The sequence below is a fragment of the Arachis ipaensis genome, chromosome B5 (genome assembly GCF_059453495.1).
Source record: "Arachis ipaensis isolate K30076 ecotype BB chromosome B5, ASM5945349v1, whole genome shotgun sequence".
Taxonomy (NCBI): domain Eukaryota; kingdom Viridiplantae; phylum Streptophyta; class Magnoliopsida; order Fabales; family Fabaceae; genus Arachis; species Arachis ipaensis.
In genome coordinates this window covers 140,035,952-140,054,353 of record NC_142440.1, presented here as the reverse complement: position 1 = coordinate 140,054,353, position 18,402 = coordinate 140,035,952, and the positions used below count along the sequence as shown (strand labels likewise).

General features: G+C 37.0%; 1 non-coding gene across 1 annotated transcript; it reads left to right on the top strand.

Moving 5' to 3' along the window:
* Positions 1–16,028: 16,028 nt before the first annotated feature.
* On the top strand, positions 16,029–16,136 carry LOC148565961 (small nucleolar RNA R71). The gene has a single exon (XR_015883881.1). It is a non-coding gene; the product is annotated as a small nucleolar RNA R71 (small nucleolar RNA).
* The last annotated feature ends 2,266 nt before the right edge of the window (positions 16,137–18,402 follow it).

The following is an 18,402-nucleotide window of genomic DNA, read 5'->3' as shown; positions in this document are numbered from 1 at the left end:
TCAAGTCTGCTGCTAGCAAATTAGTCCTGGCTTTGGCAACCATGAAACACTAGCCCATACACCAACTAGATGTCAATAATACTTTCTTGCACGATGACATCTCGGAAGATGTTTATATGTCTCTGCTCTCTGGAATTGTGCCAACTCTCTTGAATCAATGTTGCAAATTGTTGAAATCTCTATACGGTTTACGACAATCTAGTCGCATGTGGTATGAGAAACTCTCCAATCTTTTACTATCTCATGGATACCAGTAGACCATTTTCAATTATAGTTTGTTTGTTAAATTCAGTGGTGATGAAATCTCTATTCTTCTGGTTTACGTTAATGATATTGTTATAACTGAAAATTCTATTTTTGAACCTGCTATTGTTAAAACAATTTTGAACCAGCATGTTAAAATTAAAGATTTGGGTCCTTTGAAATATTTTTTGGGTATTGAAGTTGCTCAATCAAAAAAAAAAAAATTTCTCTCAAAGAAAATTTTGTCTTAATCTTTTAGAAAACTCAGGCTTGTTAGGTGCCAAACCAACTTCGATTTCCATGGATAGTGCTACAAAACTTCATCAAGACAACAGTCCCCTTCTCTCAGGTCCCTTTGTCTATCGACGTTCGGTTGGTCACCTCATATATCTTACCATCACGAGACTAGACATCATGTATGCAACACAACAATTAAGTCAATTTTTGGCGTTTTCTACTCAGTTTCATTTTCAAGCCGCAAAGCAAGTGTTGAGTTACCTAAAAAGTAGCCGCAGAAAAGGAATTTTCTTCTCCAGAACTTCAGAGATTCAGATTCTCGGCTTTAGTGATTCTGATTGGGCTGGATGTCTTGACACTCAGCAATCTTTAACATGCTATTGTTTCTTGTTGGGCAGCTCTTTAGTCTCTTGGAAGATCAAGAAATAAATCACCATTGTCCGCTCATCCACCAAAGCAAAATATCGTGCACTTGCCAACACAACTTGTGAACTTTAATGGATACTCAACGTGTTATAATTTTTACGCATCTTTCTAATCCGACCACTAGTTTTATATTATGATAATCAGAGTGTCCTTCGTATTGTTGTTAATCTGATTTTTTATGAATGGATCAAACATTTGGAGATTGATTGTTACTTCCAACAGAAAACTCAAGTTGGAGTGATGAAACTTTTCCAAATTTCTTCTTCCGGGCAATTAGCTGACATCTTCATCAAGTCTTTGTCTCATCAACCCTTTTATTTTAATTTCATAAGCTTGGTGTTCTTGATATTTTTCATCTTTCAGTTTTTGGGAACGTATTAAACCACCCTTTTACATTAGCCTATAATAACAATAAAGAAGTCTCACACCAGTCTATAAATTCAGTCTAATAGAATACATAAATTTAATCACAATTTTAACTTTTATTGTTTTATTTGTTATTATCTTATCCTTATTTATTTTTATCTTTCATAGATAATGCTAAATATATATTTAGCTTTTTTTTATAATTTTTCAATAAAAAACACAAACCACAATATTTTTTATCTTTATTTTTTTTTCTTCTTTCAGTGTTTTATTACAAAATACCAAAAGATTAACAAACTAACTCATATATATAGTATATTCCCTCACAAATTTCATGTACGTTTCTGAATTTTGTTCATCAGATTCATGGGATAATGGTGGCATAAGCTAGTGAATACTATTTTATCCCAAATTACTAAATTTCAAAACTGAATTGGGGGAGGATCAAACAAATAACCTTGCTTAATCCCATGATTGCTCCATCAATACATGGGAATTTTATTTTGATTATTAATTATTATATATAGTATTTAGAAGCTTTAGATAAATTATATTTACATATTTATTTAATTTTATTGTATTAGAATATATATATATATATATAATAGAGATATCGATTTAGTTATTTTCTAAAATATCCTTTGTTGTATATAATTTATAAATAAAAAAGTTATTTGACATTTAAAAGTCTTTCTCTAGCCGTGACAGAGCTACGTTAATGGGAAGGGGACAATGACCCCTAAATTAATAATTTGTACATACTAAGTCTCTAATTTTTCAGTTTAACATTTTCTTAATTTTCAATTTTTCTCTCTTTTTCACTGGCGCTTATTTAAATGAACAAGTAAGTTGACCACTTGACCAATCTAAATTAATTAATAGACATATTGCTAAATAAATATATATTATTTATACTAATTACATATGAATATTTAATTATGACTAAGTATAACTATTCATACTCTTGTTCTACTTTGAGCAGAGCTTTCCTGATGGGCAAACCCATTGAAAATAAGAGTTCCTTACTTGGTTATCAAAAGTCAATGCTTCTTTTATATGCTTTGTACGTAACATTATTACAAGGAAATCCCCTAGAAAAATCTCAAGAAATTACACACCATATTCAACACATGCAATCATAAGCTAGGGTACCCTCTACAAATATATATAGACTAAAATGTTACACCATATTCATAATTAATTATCAATCATTGTTATTACCTATCACAAATCACCATCATCAACATGTGTTTGAGATCATTCAGGTGCAGTTTTTGCTGCATCTTTGTCACATTTTACACGTTATTTTTGTGCTTCATTCTATCCATATTCCTATTTTGGATAATCATATCCCCATCAAGTGTCAAATTCCAACTTCCAAGTAACCAATACTTCGCTCACTCAATTCAATCTCACCACTACCACCACCACATTGAACTATTTAATTTTAGATATTTTACATATTTATTTAATTTTAGAAACGGTTGAAAACTCAGAATTCAAACTTAAAAAGGTAATTAAGATGGTATAAAATCTCAATGCCCTTATGGTGAAAATTGGAAAAGAATGAATTCATTGAGTACTATCAAATAATACAAAATACCAAAATATTAACTATAACCAACTCCCATAGATATAGTACATTCCTTCACAAATTCAATGTTATGTTTCTGAATTTATTCATCAGATTCATGGGATGATTAGATGATAGTGGCATAGGCTAGGGAATACTATTTTATTCAAAATCTGAATTGGGGGAGGATATAATAAAGGACTTTTACCCCATGGACCATGGTTGTTCCATCAAGCCAACATTGCAGCTGTTATTTTGATTGTTAATTATTATATATTTTATCTAGAAGCTTTAAATAAATTATATTTATATATTTATTTAGAATCTATTATATATAATAGAGATATGAAACTGATTTAGTTATTTTTTAAAATATCCTTTATTGTATATTGTAAGAATCGCGACTAATTAACCGCCTAATTAGATAATTAAATTACCCAAAATAGGATCCGACAATTTAGAATGAGAATTTGAAGATTTAAATATGATTTTTGGATTCAGTAGATTTTTCTGAGTCAGAAAATGTATTTTTTTGCGAAAAATCGAGAAAAACCGCGAATCGGCAGCCGAACCGGTCGAACCGGTTTAAGTCTACCCGATACTGTGCGAGAAAAAGTGAAAACAATGAAAAACCATAGAAAAATATTAGAAATAAAAAACCAGGCGTTAATTTTAAAGGTTTGGCCCAAAATTGGACCGAACGAGCTAAAAACGCTAACGGGTTGGATCGGACCTAAGTTGGGCCCAAGCCCAATATATAAATAGGTTTATTTAATGAATCCATTTAGCAACAACACACTTAAACACAACACCACCAGCTGATAAGAGAAGAAGGAGAGGAGACTCCATTGTCACTATTCACATAGAACTTCCTAAGCTCATAACTTAAGCTACGGAGCTCCGATCGCCGCACCATTTGCGGCCATGCGTTCCTCACGAAGAGCTCTACAAAATCTGTCCAAGAAACTGGTAAGGTAATCACGAAATCCTTCTCAGTTTTTCCTTCTAAAATTTTGAAAATTTAGGGCTTTGGATTAATTGAAATTTTGTGATTTTAGGTATTTAGGTACACTCTAGCATTTGATTCCTATTGGGTTTGCACTCAATCAACCTTGGGTAAGGTGAGCAAATCAACTCTCTTATGGTTTTGTGGATTTGATGAACCCTAGGTTGAATTATTGTAAATTATGTGTATTATAGCTTGAAGTTGTGATTATTGGTAATTTTGGAAGTTGTTGGTGATTGTTGGTGCTTGATTGGAGTTGATTGGTGACTTGGATTGTGGTTGAAAGCTCAACTTGTGCTCAATTGGGATTTTGGTACATATTGGGAATCGGCCAATGTATGGTTTCGGTTTCCTCTATGTAGTATACAATATTTCTGGACACTTAGGCTATTGACCCATAGGATAGGATTGGATTGTATGGGTTATTTGGTTTGTTGAGATATGATGAATGATGAATGATAAATTGATGAGCTTTGGCTATGTTGATGGAAGTGTTGTATGATAATATATGATGATTTGATGATTTGAAATGTTGATAAATTGCAATGTTGATGTTGGTAGCTTGATATTGGAGATTGAGATTGAAATTGATTATAATGATGGTTGGTAAGGGTGAAATGATATTTGATTAATGTGTTGGTGGAAATATGAATATATTACCATGTATTTGATAATGAGAATTGATGATCTCATAAGGTGGAGGGGTGAATTGAGGTATGGCAAATGGTAAGATTTGATGTGGGATGGAGTTAATGTGGTTTGGGTTAGTTTAAGTTGTGAAAATTGGGAAATTGATAATTTGTGAATTTTTGGTAAAACTGAAAATTTGGTAAACTTCTATGAATCATATCTTGAACTACCATGCTTGAAATTCAATGTATTTTATATCAAATGAAAGGAAATTGAACAAGCTTTAAAATGGTTTAAATTTTGTGGAAATCTGAATTCGGTAGAAAAAGATATGAATGTGGAAAGTTTGGTGTCAAAATCTGAAAAATCTGTAATGTTATAGAATTTTGTAATTTCTGATATGTGCGCACGCACAGCCTTGTGCACACGCACACCCCTGTGATTTTTCGAACCTGTCCGCACACAGAGGGGAAGGCCTCTGATTGAGGGCGCTAGCACAACCTGTGCACGCACATAACCAATGAAGATTTACAACCTATGCGCACGCACACGTTGGGAAGGGTAGTTTGTTGAGGACGCTAGCACACCTTGTGTGAGCGAACAGAATTTTGAAATTTTGTACTTGTGCGTACGCACACCTCTATGCGTACGTACACTCTTTGAAAATCTCTTTGGGCATGCGCACGCACACCCATGTACATACGCACATGCCCTGTTTTTCAAACTAAATTCTTGTTTTCAACTATTTCACCTTCCCAACAAGCTTGTACACTTCTGAGACACCATTTTAAGACTCTTGGGCTTAATTTTGGGTATCAAAGTATGGGAAAGATCCTAGGAGATTTAATTTGGTATTGATGAGTTTGGAAAACTCTAAATTAATATTTGTGATGACTAAACATTATTAAAAATAATTAATTACAAAATTATTAATCTGATTTTCATTTAACATATATTGATTAAATAATTTTGTTACAGGTTTTAATATTGGGCCAAAAAACAAATTTCTAGTGCAAGCCCAAATTACATTCAGTCCTTGGTTTTGATAATATATGATGAATATGGCTGATTTAATTCTTTATGTTACTTGGGCCAATTTAATCTATTATGGCTACAAGTCCAAGTTGAAAAATGCCTTCCTATTTGCTTTATGCATGTTCCAAAATTCATCAGGAAAGCAAATGTTGCTATTGGGCCTGATTTAATTATTATTGCAACTAAGCCCAATTCCATTTGAGATGAGAATTCCTCATGCTTTGTCCGAATCCATGAAGCAAAGAAAACAAAGCCTCAATGCTTCCAACGGATTCCATTACACTTCTTGGAAGGATTTCAAAGTTAATTTAAGCATTGGGAACATAAGCAAGTGAGAGAAGATTGATTTGATTGAAGGCATCATTGCTACACGCCACACTAAGGGAAGTAAAAGCAAGCTATTTTTAATTAATTAGTTTAACCACTTTGAATTGCTTTTTCTTCAGATTCTCTTTTCTCTCTCATTCTTTCTTCTTCTTCGGTCATTGTCCAGGAAATAATGGAAGCTATGTTCAACTATCAAAAGAAAGAAGGAGCTGCATGCATCAAGACCATCAAGCTAATGATGGCAAGAAAACATACTAAAATAAAAATGAGCTGTGGCTGAGATTGTCACCAAATATGGATAGATTTGGTGAGGTAATCTCGAGCTCCTCATGCTCAAAAAGGAAGAAGAAGATCTCGGCCAGCAAGGTGAGATTCTTGGAGGAGATGGCTTGTCTTTGATTCTGTTCAACCACCACAGGAAGTAGCTAGAGTGGCGAAGTGATGGTAGAGGCAGAGATTGAAGCAGATGAAGTCATCATCATCATGAAGCATCAAGGGCCAGAAATCCATCTTGGAGAGCAAGCCAAGGATGGAGAGCTCGGATTGATGAAGAGTGATGACCAAAGAAGGACTAGAGGTAATTGCATGTTGGTTATTGCATGGTTATCTCTTCTCTCTCTGTGTGGCCGAACCGGTTTCTTGAAGGAAGAAGAAGTTGGCTTGGGTTTTTGGCTTCAAGTGTGGAGGCTTCTCTCTTCTATAAAAAGGGGGAACAGCCACTGGTTGGAGCAAAGAGTTAGAAGTAAGCATTGAGAGTGCAAGGCACAGGATTCTCAGAGCTACCTAAGCTTACAGATTTTCTTCTCCTTCAATGTATTCTGTTTTGTATTTTTCTGTTTAATTTTGTCATGTCTTGATTCTCATAAAAAAAAGGCAAACAGTGAGGTTTGTATGAAAAAGCCATAGAGCGGAAAAAGGCCGAGAGTGCAAAATTAAAAGAAAAAGCCATAGATGTCTTAGAGTTCCTTTGTTCATCTATGTTGTGTTTCATGATTCTGTGGAAATCCCCTTGTAAGTTGGGTTAGCACTTTACAGTTTGTAATCAGGTTGATTATAGTGAAATTCCATCATTGTTGTGATGGAGACTGGATGTAGGCTGTACTGCTCTTAGCAGCTGAACCAGGATATATCTTGGTGTAATCTTCCTTCTCTCCTACTCCATTTCTGTTTTCTACTGCACAGGAGCAAAAACAAAAAATATCTCGTGCCAAGTGACGAGACAAAATGAAAAAGTCTCGTGGCTAGGGACGAGCTAAAAACAGAAAAGTCTCCTCTAAGTCCAGCAAGTGTTAGCAAGCAAAAAAGGGGGCTAAGATTCAACCCCCCTTCTCTTAGCCACTGAAACCATCAATTGGTATCAGAGCTTGGTCTCAAAGAGATCAAGCTTTGCAGCTTGGAGTAAAGATCCTCATGGCAGAAAACAGTGGCGCAAATGTGGTGTCCTATAATCTGATTGAAGGTCAATCAAGCAACAGACCTCCTCTTTTCAATGGGAAAAATTATACCTATTGAAAGGAGAGGATGAAGATATTTGTACAAGCAGTGGATTACAGACTTTGGAAGATTATCCTGGAAGGGCCTCAATTTCCAACTACCACAAGTGCTGAAGGAGTAGTCTCTCTCAAACCAGAAGCAAGATGGACTGAGGAAGATAGGAAGAAGGTAGAATTAAATGCCAATGCAGTAAACCTGCTCAACTGTGCTATCAGCTTTGAGGAGTACCGACGGGTATCACGATGCACAACGGCAAAGGAGATCTGGGACAAGCTACAAATCACTCATGAAGAAACCACCATTGTTAAAAAGACTCGGACAGACATGTTGAACAGAGAATATGAAATGTTTGCAATGAAGGAAGGAGAATCCATTGATGAACTGTTCGAACGGTTCAACACCATCATTGTTGGCTTAGATGCTCTGGGAATTACACATTCAGAATCTGTGCTAGTGAGAAGAGTGTTGAGATGTCTTACAAAAGAGTGGGAAACAAAAGCTTTAATTATTTTTGAGAGCAGTAGCTTAGATTCCATGACAGTTGATGATTTGAGAGGAAATCTTCTTGCTTTTGAAAACACCTATTTGAAAAAATATTCAAAAAAGAAAGGAATTGCTTTTTCTTCTGTGACTAACCCTCTGGATGATGAATCCAGTGATAACTCTTCTGAAAATGAGTTTGTGTTGTTTGCAAAAAAATTCATGAAAATGGTGAAGCTCAAAGGCAAAGGCAGCAGCTCAAGGAAGATGAAGAAAGACCTTAGCAAAGTAACCTGTTACAATTGCAAGGAAATGGGGCATTTCAGATCTGATTGTCCCAAGTTAAAGAAGGAGGAGAAGCCAAAAAGAGTAAAGAAGAAGGGACTGATGGCCTCATGGGAAGACTTGGAGAATGACTCAGATGATGATGATGAAGAAATCGAGACCAAGTCACAACTATGTCTCATGGCAGATCACATAGATCAGGTAGTCTTTCATAACCCTAACACTGAAGATCTTCATCTTATGATAGACCACCTTTCTAAAAAAATAAGTTGTTTTCTGCTGGAAAATCAAGAGCTTGAACAACAAATCACCATTCTTAAAGCTGAAAATAGTTTTCTTAAAGAGAAAGTAAGAGAGGCCGAAACTGCTTGTGATCTTGTTGAGGAAAATAAGCAGTTAAGAGCCCAAATTAAGAGCTGTGAAAGTAATCATTCCGTTCTTTCATATGTAGATTGTTTTAAGCAAAATGAAGAGTTGCTTAAAGAGGTTAAAAGGCTTAAGGAAGACTTGGCCAAATTCACCCAAAGTTCTGAAAATTTGAATCAAATCTTGGCTAGTCAAAAACCTCTATGACAAGGCTGGGTTGGGGTTTTATAAATCTGAAAAATCTCATTTTGAAAACATTGCTTCATCTTAAAATGATGCAAGGTATCAAGACCCCACCTACTTTAACAAAACATCAACGCCAAAATTTTGTAGGCTATGCAATCGAAATGGACACTTTCCTATTCAATGTTTCTTTGGTGAAAGAATGATTGGTGATAAAGTTTGTAAAGTTGTTTTTGATTACAATGGCTTAGGACATAAGAGATGGTTTAACGTGAAAGGATCCAAGAAAATTTGGATACCTAAGGTCACTTAAGCTTGTTTTGTAGGTGTGCCTAGCATCCAAATGGAAAGAAAATATGTGGTATATGGACAGCGGATGCTCTAGGCATATGACCGGAAAGACAACCTTCTTCATAAAGCTTGATGAATATGATGGAGGACTTGTCACTTTTGGTGATGATGCAAAAGGAAAAATAGTGGCTGTTGGGAAAGTTGGTAAAAATTTTTCTTCTTGTATAAATGATGTTCTCCTTGTACATGGTTTGAAACATAATTTTCTTAGTGTTAGTCAATTGTGTGATTTGGTTTTTGAAGTTGTTTTTAAGAAGTTTGTTTGTTTGGTTGTTTGTGAGAAAACTAGGGATATTTTATTTGAAGCCAAAAGGTGTAACAATGTGTATGGATTAACTCTTGAGGATTTAAAGGAACAAAATGTAACATGCTTTACATCTCTTGAATCTGAAAAATGGCTTTGGCATAGAAAGTTGGGTGGTGCACGAAATTGTGATCTCCAGGCTCGAACAAATCCTGGTAATGGCTCCAAAGCTTGGTGCTCTGATCTTAATTCATAATTGTCACAACTTCGATACAACTAACCAGCAAGTGCACTGGGTCGTCCAAGTAATACCTTACGTGAGTAAGGGTCGAATCCCACGGAGATTGTTGGTATGAAGCAAGCTATGGTCACCTTGCAAATCTCAGTCAGGCTGATATAAAGTGATAATGGTGTTTTCGAATATTATATAATAAAATAGGGATAGAGATACTTATGTAATTCATTGGTAGGAATTTCAGATAAGCGAATGGAGATGCTTTTCGTTCCTCTGAACCTCTGCTTTCCTGCTATCTTCATCCAATCAGTCTTACTCCTTTCCATGGCTGGCTTTATGCAAGGGCATCACCGTTGTCAGTGGCTACATCCCCTCCTCTCAGTGAATAATATGCTCACGCACCCTGTCACGGCACGGCTATTCATCTGTCGGTTCCCGATCATGCTGGAATAGGATTCACCCTCCTTTTGCGTCTGTCACTAACGCCCAGCACTCGCGAGTTTGAAGCTCGTCACAGTCATTCAATCATTGAATCCTACTCGGAATACCACAGACAAGGTTTAGACTTTCCGGATTCTCTTGAATGCCGCCATCATTCTAGCGTACGCCACGAAGATTCTGATTAAGAGATCTAAGAGATATTCATTCTAGCTTATTTCATGTAGAACGGAAGTGTTTGTCAGGCACGTGTTCATAGGGGAGATGGTGATGAGCGTCACACATAATCATCACCTTCATCACGTTCTTGGGTGCGAATGGATGTCTTAGAAGCGAAATAAGATGAATTGAATAGAAAACAGTAGTACTTTGCATTAATCTTTGAGGAACAGCAGAGCTCCACACCTTAATCTATGGAGTGTAGAAACTCTACCGTATGAAAATACATAAGTGAAGGTCCAGGCATGGCCGAGATGGCCAGCCCCCTAAACGAGATCAATAGTCTCCTAAGATGAACAATGGAATAAAACTGAGACCAAAGATGCCTAATACAATAGTAAAAGGTCCTATTTATAATAAACTAGTCACTAGGGTTTACATGAGTAAGTAATTGATGCATAAATCCACTTCCGGGGCCCACTTGGTGTGTGTTTGGGCTGAGCTTAAGTGTTGCACGTGCAGAGGCCATTTGTGGAGTTGAACGCCAGTTTCTGTGCCAGTTTGGGCGTTCAACTCTGGTTTTGGATCCTTTTCTGGCGCTGGACGCCAGATTTGGGCAGAAGGCTGGCGTTGAACGCCAGTTTACGTCGTCTATTCTTAGCCAAAGTATGGACTATTATATATTGCTGGAAAGCCCTGGATGTCTACTTTCCAACGAAATTGAAAGCGCGCCATTTCGATGTCTGTAGCTCCAGAAAATCCACTTTGAGTGCAGGGAGGTCAGAATCCAACAGCATCAGCAGTCCTTCTTCAACCTCTGAATCTGATTTCTGCTCAAGTCCCTCAATTTCAGCCAGAAAATACCTGAAATCACAGAAAAACACACAAACTCATAGTAAAGTCCAGAAATGTGAATTTAACATAAAAACTAATGAAAACATCCCTAAAAGTAACTAGATCCTACTAAAAACATACTAAAAACAATGCCAAAAAGCGTATAAATTATCCGCTCATCACAACACCAAACTTAAATTGTTGCTTGTCCCCAAGCAACTGAAAATCAAATAGGAAAAAAAAGAAGAGAATATACTATAAATTCCAAACTATCAATGAAACATAGCTCCAATCAAATGAGCGGGACTTATAGCTTTTTGCCTCTTGAATAGTTTTGGCATCTCACTTTATCCATTGAGGTTCAGAATGATTGGCATCTATAGGAACTTCAGATTTCGAATAGTGTCATTGACTCTCCTAGTTCAGTATGATGATTCTTGAACACAGCTTCTTTATGAGTCTTGGCCGTGGCCCTAAGCACTTTGTTTTCCAGTATTACCACCGGATACATAAATGCCACAGACACATAATTGGGTGAACCTTTTCAGATTGTGACTCAGCTTTGCTAAAGTCCCCAATTAGAGGTGTCCAGGGTTCTTAAGCACACTCTTTTTTTTGCTTTGGACCTTGACTTTAACCGCTCAGTCTCAAGTTTTCACTTGACACCTACACGCCACAAGCACATGGTTAGGGACAGCTTGGTTTAGCTGCTTAGACCAGGATTTTATTCCTTTAGGCCCTCCTATCCACTGATGCTCAAAGCCTTGGGCTCCTTTTTATTTGTCCTTGCCTTTTGGTTTTAAGGGTTATTGGCTTTTTCTGCTTGCTTTTTCTTTTTCTTTCTATATTTTTTTTTCTATTTTTTTTTTCGCCCCTTTTTTTCTTCTTTTTTTTTTCTGCAAGCTTTGTTCTTTGCTGCTTTTTCTTGCTTCAAGAATCATTTTTATGATTTTTCAGATTATCAAATTAAATGTCTCCTAGTCATCATTCTTTCAAGAGCCAACATATTTAACATTCTTAAACAACAACTTCAAAAGACATATGCACTGTTCAAGCATACATTCAGAAAACAAGAAGCATTGTCACCACATCAATATAATTAAGCTAAGTTCAAGGATAAATTCGAAACTCATGTACTTCTTGTTCTTTTGAATTAAAATATTTTTCATTTAAGAGAGGTGATGGATTCATAGGACATTCATATCTTTAAGACAAAGTTACTAACTACTAATGATCATGTAATGAAGGCACAAACATAGATAAGCACATAACATAGAAAACGAAAAACAGAGAAAGCGAGAACAAGGAATGAATCCACCTTAGTGATGGTGGCGTTTCCTTCTTGAGGAACCAATGATGTCCTTGAGCTCTTCTATGTCTCTTCCTTGTCTTTGTTGCTCCTCCCTCATTGCTTTTTGATCTTCTCTTATTTCATGAAGCATGATGGAGTGCTCTTGATGTTCCACCCTTAGTTGTCCCATATTGGAACTCAATTCTCCTAGGGAGGTGTTGATTTGCTCCCAATAGTTTTGTGGAGGAAAGTGCATTTGAGGCATCTCCGGGATCTCATGGAAATGAGCTTCTTGCGCCTCTTGAGCTCCATGACTGGGCTCTCTTGCTTGCTCCATCTTTTTCTTAGTGATGGGCTTGTCCTCTTTAATGAGGATATCTCCCTCTATGTCAATCCCCGCTGAATTGCATAGGTGGCAAATGAGGTGAGGGAAGGCTAACCTTGCCATAGTGGAGGACTTGTCAGCCACCTTGTAGAGTTCTTGAGGTATAATCTCATGAACTTCCACCTCTTCTCCAATCATGATGCTATGGATCATGATGGCCCGGTCTATAGTAATTTCAGACCGGTTGCTAGTGGGAATGATTGAGCATTGAATAAACTCCAACCATCCTCTAGCTATAGGCTTGAGGTCCAATCTTCTTAGTTGAACCGGCTTGCCTTTGGAGTCAATCTTCCATTGAGCTCCTTCTACACATATGTCCATAAGGACTTGGTCCAACCTTTGATCAAAGTTGACTCTCCTTGTGTAGGGGCGTGCGTTCTCTTCCATGTATGGCAAGTTGAACGCCAACCTCACATTCTCTGGACTAAAATCTAAGTATTTCCCCCGAACCATTGTAACATAGTTCTTTGGATCCGGGTTCTTACTTTGATCATGGTTCTTGGTGATCCATGCATTGGCATAGAACTCTTGAACCATTAGGATGCCGACTTGTTGGATGGGATTTGTTAGAACTTCCCAACCTCTTCTTTGAATTTCATGTCGGATCTCCGGATACTCATTTCTTTTGAGTTTAAAAGGGACCTCAGGGATCACCTTCTTCTTGGCCACAACATCATAGAAGTGGTCTTGATGGGCTTTGGAGATGAACCTTTCCATCTCCCATGACTCGGATGTGGAAGCTTTTGTCTTCCCTTTCCCTCTTCTAGAGGATTCTCCGGTCTTTGATGCCATCAATGGTAATGGAAAAACCAAAAAGCTATGCTTTTACCACACCAAACTTAGAATATTGCTCGCCCTCGAGCAATAAACAAAAGAATAGAAGAAGAAGAAGAAGAAATATGGAGAGGGAGAGGGAGATGTGGTTTCGGCCAAGAGGAGTGTAGAGGGGTGTGTTGTGTGAATTTGATGAAGAATGGAGGTCTTTATATAGGGAAGGAAGGGGGGGTTAAGGTTCGGCCATATGGGTGGGTTTGGGTGGGAAATTGGTTTTGAATTTTGAAGGTAGGTGGAGTTTATGAGGTAGGTTTATGGGGAAGAGTGGATGGATGTGAGTGGTGAAGAGGTGATGGGGAAGAGAGATTGAGGTGATTGGTGAAGGGTTTTTGGGGAAGAATGTTTATGGGGTTGTGTGAAAGAAAGTGGTGAGAAGAAGTGAGTGGAGGTAGGTGGGGATCCTGTGGGGTCCACAAATCCTGAGTGGATCCTGTGGGGTCCACAGATCCTGAGTGGATCCTGTGGGGTCCACAGATCCTGAGGTGTTCAAGGATTTACATCCCTGCACCCATTAGGCATATAAAAATGCCTTTGTACCCAACTCTGGGCGTTCAGCGCCAGGTTGGTGGCCATTTTGGGCGTTCAACGCCCATCTGTGTGCCATTTCTGGCGTTGAACGCTAGAACCATGCCTGTTCTGGCGTTCAGCGCCCAGAAGCTGCCCATTTTGGGCGTTCAGCGCCAGAACCATGCTCTGTTCTGGCGCTGAACGCCAGACAGATGCTCCTCCAGGGTGTGATTTTTCTTCTGCTATTTTTGATTCTGTTTTCAATTTTTATATTTATTTTGTGACTCCACATGATCATGAACCTAAGAAAACATGAAAAAAACAATAAAAATAAGAATTAGATAAACATTGGGTTGCCTCCCAACAAGCGCTTCTTTAATGTCAATAGCTTGACAGTGGGCTCTCATGGAGCCTCACAGATGTGCAGAGCTTTGTTGAGACTCTCCAACACCAAACTTAGAGTTTGGATATGGGAGTTCAACACCGAACTTAGAGTTTGGTTGTGGCCTCCCAACACCAAACTTAGAGTTTGACTGTGGGGGCTCTGGTTGACTCTGCTTGGAGAGAAGCTTTTTCTGCTTCCTCTCCATGGTTGCAGAGGGAGATCCTTGAGTTTTAAACACAAGGGAGTTCTCATTCCATTGAAGGAATATTTCACCTCTGTCAACATCAATCACAGCTCTTGTTGTGGCCAGGAAAGGTCTTCCTAGGATGATGGATTCATCCTCTTCCTTTCCAGTATCCAGGACTATGAAATCAGCAGGGATGTAAAGGCCTTCAACCTTTACTAACACGTCCTCTACTTGTCCATAAGCCTGTTTTCTTGAACTGTCTGCCATCTCTAATGAGATTTTAGCAGCTTGCACCCCATAGATTCCCAGTTTCTCTATTACAGAGAGGGGCATGAGGTTTATTCCTGAACCAAGGTCACACAGAGCCTTAAAGATCATGGTGCCTAGGGTACAGGGTATTATGAACTTTCCAGGATCCTGTCTCTTCTGAGGCAATGTCAGTTGATCCAGATCACTTAGTTCATTGATGAACAAGGGAGGTTCAACTTCCCAAGTATCAATGCCAAATAATTTGGCATTCAGCTTCATGATTGCACCAAGAAACTTGGCAGTTTGCTCTTCAGTAACATCCTCATTCTCTTCAGAAGAGGGATACTCATCAGAGCTCATGAAGGGCATAAGGAGGTTCAATTGGATCTCTATGGTCTCTAGATGAGCCTCAGAGTCCTTTGATTCCTCAGAGGGAAGCTCCTTATTGATCACTGAACGTCCCAGGAGGTCTTCCTCCTTGGGATTCACGCCCTCTCCTTCCCTTACAGGTTCGGCCATGGTGCTTATGTCAATGGCCTTGCACTCTCCTTTTGGATTCTCTTCTGTATTGCTTGGGAGAGTACTAGGAGGGATTTCAGTGATCCTTTTACTCAGCTGGCCCACTTGTGCTTCCAAATTTCTAATGGAAGACCTTGTTTCATTCATGAAACTTATAGTGGCCTTAGATAGATCAGAGACTAGATTTGCTAAATTAGAAGCATTTTGTTCAGAGTTCTCTGTCTGTTGCTGAGTGGATGATGGAAAAGGTTTGCTATTGCTAAACCTGTTTCTTCCACCATTATTAAAGCCTTGTTGGGGCTTTTGATCCTTCCATGAGAAATTTGGATGATTTCTCCATGTTGAGTTATAGGTGTTTCCATAAGGTTCACCTAAGTAATTTACCTCTGCTATTGCAGGGTTCTCAGGATCATAAGCTTCTTCTTCAGAAGATGCCTCTTGAGTACTGTTGGATGCAGCTTGCATTCCATGCAGACTCTGAGAGATCATATTGACTTGCTGAGTCAATATTTTATTCTGAGCCAATATGGCATTCAGAGTATCAACCTCAAGAACTCCCTTCTTCATAGGCGTCCCATTACTCACAGGATTCCTTTCAGAAGTGTACATGAACTGGTTATTAGCAACCATGTCAATGAGTTCTTGAGCTTCTGCAGGCGTTTTCTTTAGGTGAATGGATCCACCTGCAGAAGTGTCCAATGACATCTTTGATAACTCAGATAAACCATCATAGAATATATCCAGGATGGTCCATTCTGAAAGCATGTCAGAAGGACACTTTTTGGTCAACTGTTTGTATCTTTCCCAAGCTTCATAGAGGGATTCACCTTCTTTCTGTCTAAAGGTTTGAACATCAGCTCTAAGCTTGCTCAGCTTTTGAGGAGGAAAGTACTTGGCTAAGAAAGCCGTGACCAGCTTATCCCAAGAGTTCAGGCTGTCTTTGGGTTGAGAATCCAACCATAATCTAGCCCTGTCTCTTACAGCAAAAGGGAAAAGCATGAGCCTGTAGACTTCAGGATCTACTCCATTAGTCTTAACAGTATCACATATCTGCAAGAATTCAGTCAAGAACTGAAAAGGATCTTCAGATGGAAGTCCATGAAACTTGCAGTTCTGCTGCATCAGAGAAACTAATTGAGGTTTCAGCTCAAAGTTGTTTGCTCCAATGGCAGGAATGGAGATGCTTCTTCCATGTAAATTGGAATTAGGTGCAGTAAAGTCACCAAGCATCTTCCTTACATTATTATTATTTTCGGCTGCCATCTCTTCTTCCTGTTCGAAAATTTTTGAAAGGTTTTCTCTGGATTGTTGTATTTTAGCTTCTCTTAATTTTCTCTTCAGAGTCCTTTCAGGTTCTGGATCTGCTTCCACAAGAATGTTCTTATCCTTGCTCCTGCTCATATGACAAAGAAGAAGGCACAGAAAAATAATAATAATAATGGAGATCCTTTATACCACAGTATAGGGATCCCTGTGTGAGTAGAAGAAGAGGGGGAGACAAAGAATGTAATATAATGGAAGAAACACAACTGTGAGGATGGCAGAGATGTGAGATGAGATGTTAGGATATGAATGAATAAATAGAATAAGATGGGGGAGGGATAATTTTCGAAAATTATTTTGAAAAAGAGTTAGTGATTTTCGAAAATGGTTTTTGAAAATTGTTAGTATTTTTTTTTTTTTCGAAAAAGTTTTAAAATAAAAAATAAAAGTAATTAGTTAATAAGTAAAAAAAAGAAATTTTTGAAAAAGAGGAAGGATATTTTCGAAAATTAGAGAGAGAGAGAGAGTTAGTTAGGTGGTTTTGAAAAAGATAAGAAACAAACAAAAAGTTAGTTAGTTAGATGAAACAAATTTTTGAAAAGATAAGAAGTTAGGAAGTTAGAAAAGATATTTTGAAAAGATATTTTTGAAAAAGATAAGATAAGAAGATATTTTTGAAAAGATATGATTGAAATTAGTTTTTTGAAAAAGATTTGATTTTTAAAATCTCAATTAATGACTTGATTCATAAGAAATCACAAGATATGATTCTAGAACTTAAAGTTTGAATCTTTCTTAACAAGCAAGTAACAAACTTCAAATTTTTGAATCAAAACATTAATTGATTATGTTATTTTCAAAAATTTGATATAAAAATAAGAAAAAGATTTTTGAAAAATATTTTTGAAATTTTCGAAAATAACCAAAAAATTTTGAAAAAGATTTGATTTTTGAAAAAGATTTTGAAAAAGATAAGATTTTCAAACTGAAAATTTGATTTGACTTATGAGAAACAATTTGATTTTTAAAAATTTTTGAAAAAGTCAACTCAATTTTCGAATTTGATGAGAGAAAAAGGGAAAGATATTTTTTTTATTTTTGAATTTTTATGATGAGAGACAAACACTAAAAAGATGCAATGCATGAAATTTTTGAATCAAAACAATGAATGCATGTATGAATGATATGAATGTCAAGATGAACACCAAGAACACTTTGAATGTCAAGATGAACATCAAGAACATATTTTTGAAAAAATTTTTTTTGCAAAGAAAACATGTAAGACACCAAACTTAGAAATCTTTCATGTTTAGACTCTAAGAAACGAAAAATGCACATGTAAAACAAGAAAAGACACAAAACAAAAAATCATCAAGATCAAACAAGAAGACTTACCAAGAACAACTTGAAGATCATGAAGAACACTATGAATGCATGATATTTTCGAAAAATGCAAGATGCATATGCAATTGACACCAAACTTATAACATGACTCAAGACTCAAACAAGAAACACAAAAATATTTTTGATTTTTTTGATTTTCTAATTTTTAAATTTTTTTTTTGGATTTTTTTTTCGAAAATTATATGAAAAAGAAAAAAAAATAAGGATTCCAAAATTTTTAACATGAATTCCAAGAATCTTGCATTCTTAGTCTAAAGCTTCAGTTCAGGAATTAGACATGGCTCATTAGCCAGCCAAGCTTTCAATGAAAGCTCCAGTCCAAAACACTAGACATGGCCAATGGCCAGCCAAGCTTTAGCAGATACCTCTCATGTATACAACAGCAAATTTTATTGGCAACAACTAGCTTGCTCTTGTGATGATGGTCAGGAAGCCTTAGTCCAAAAGAGTTTAGACATGGCTTTGC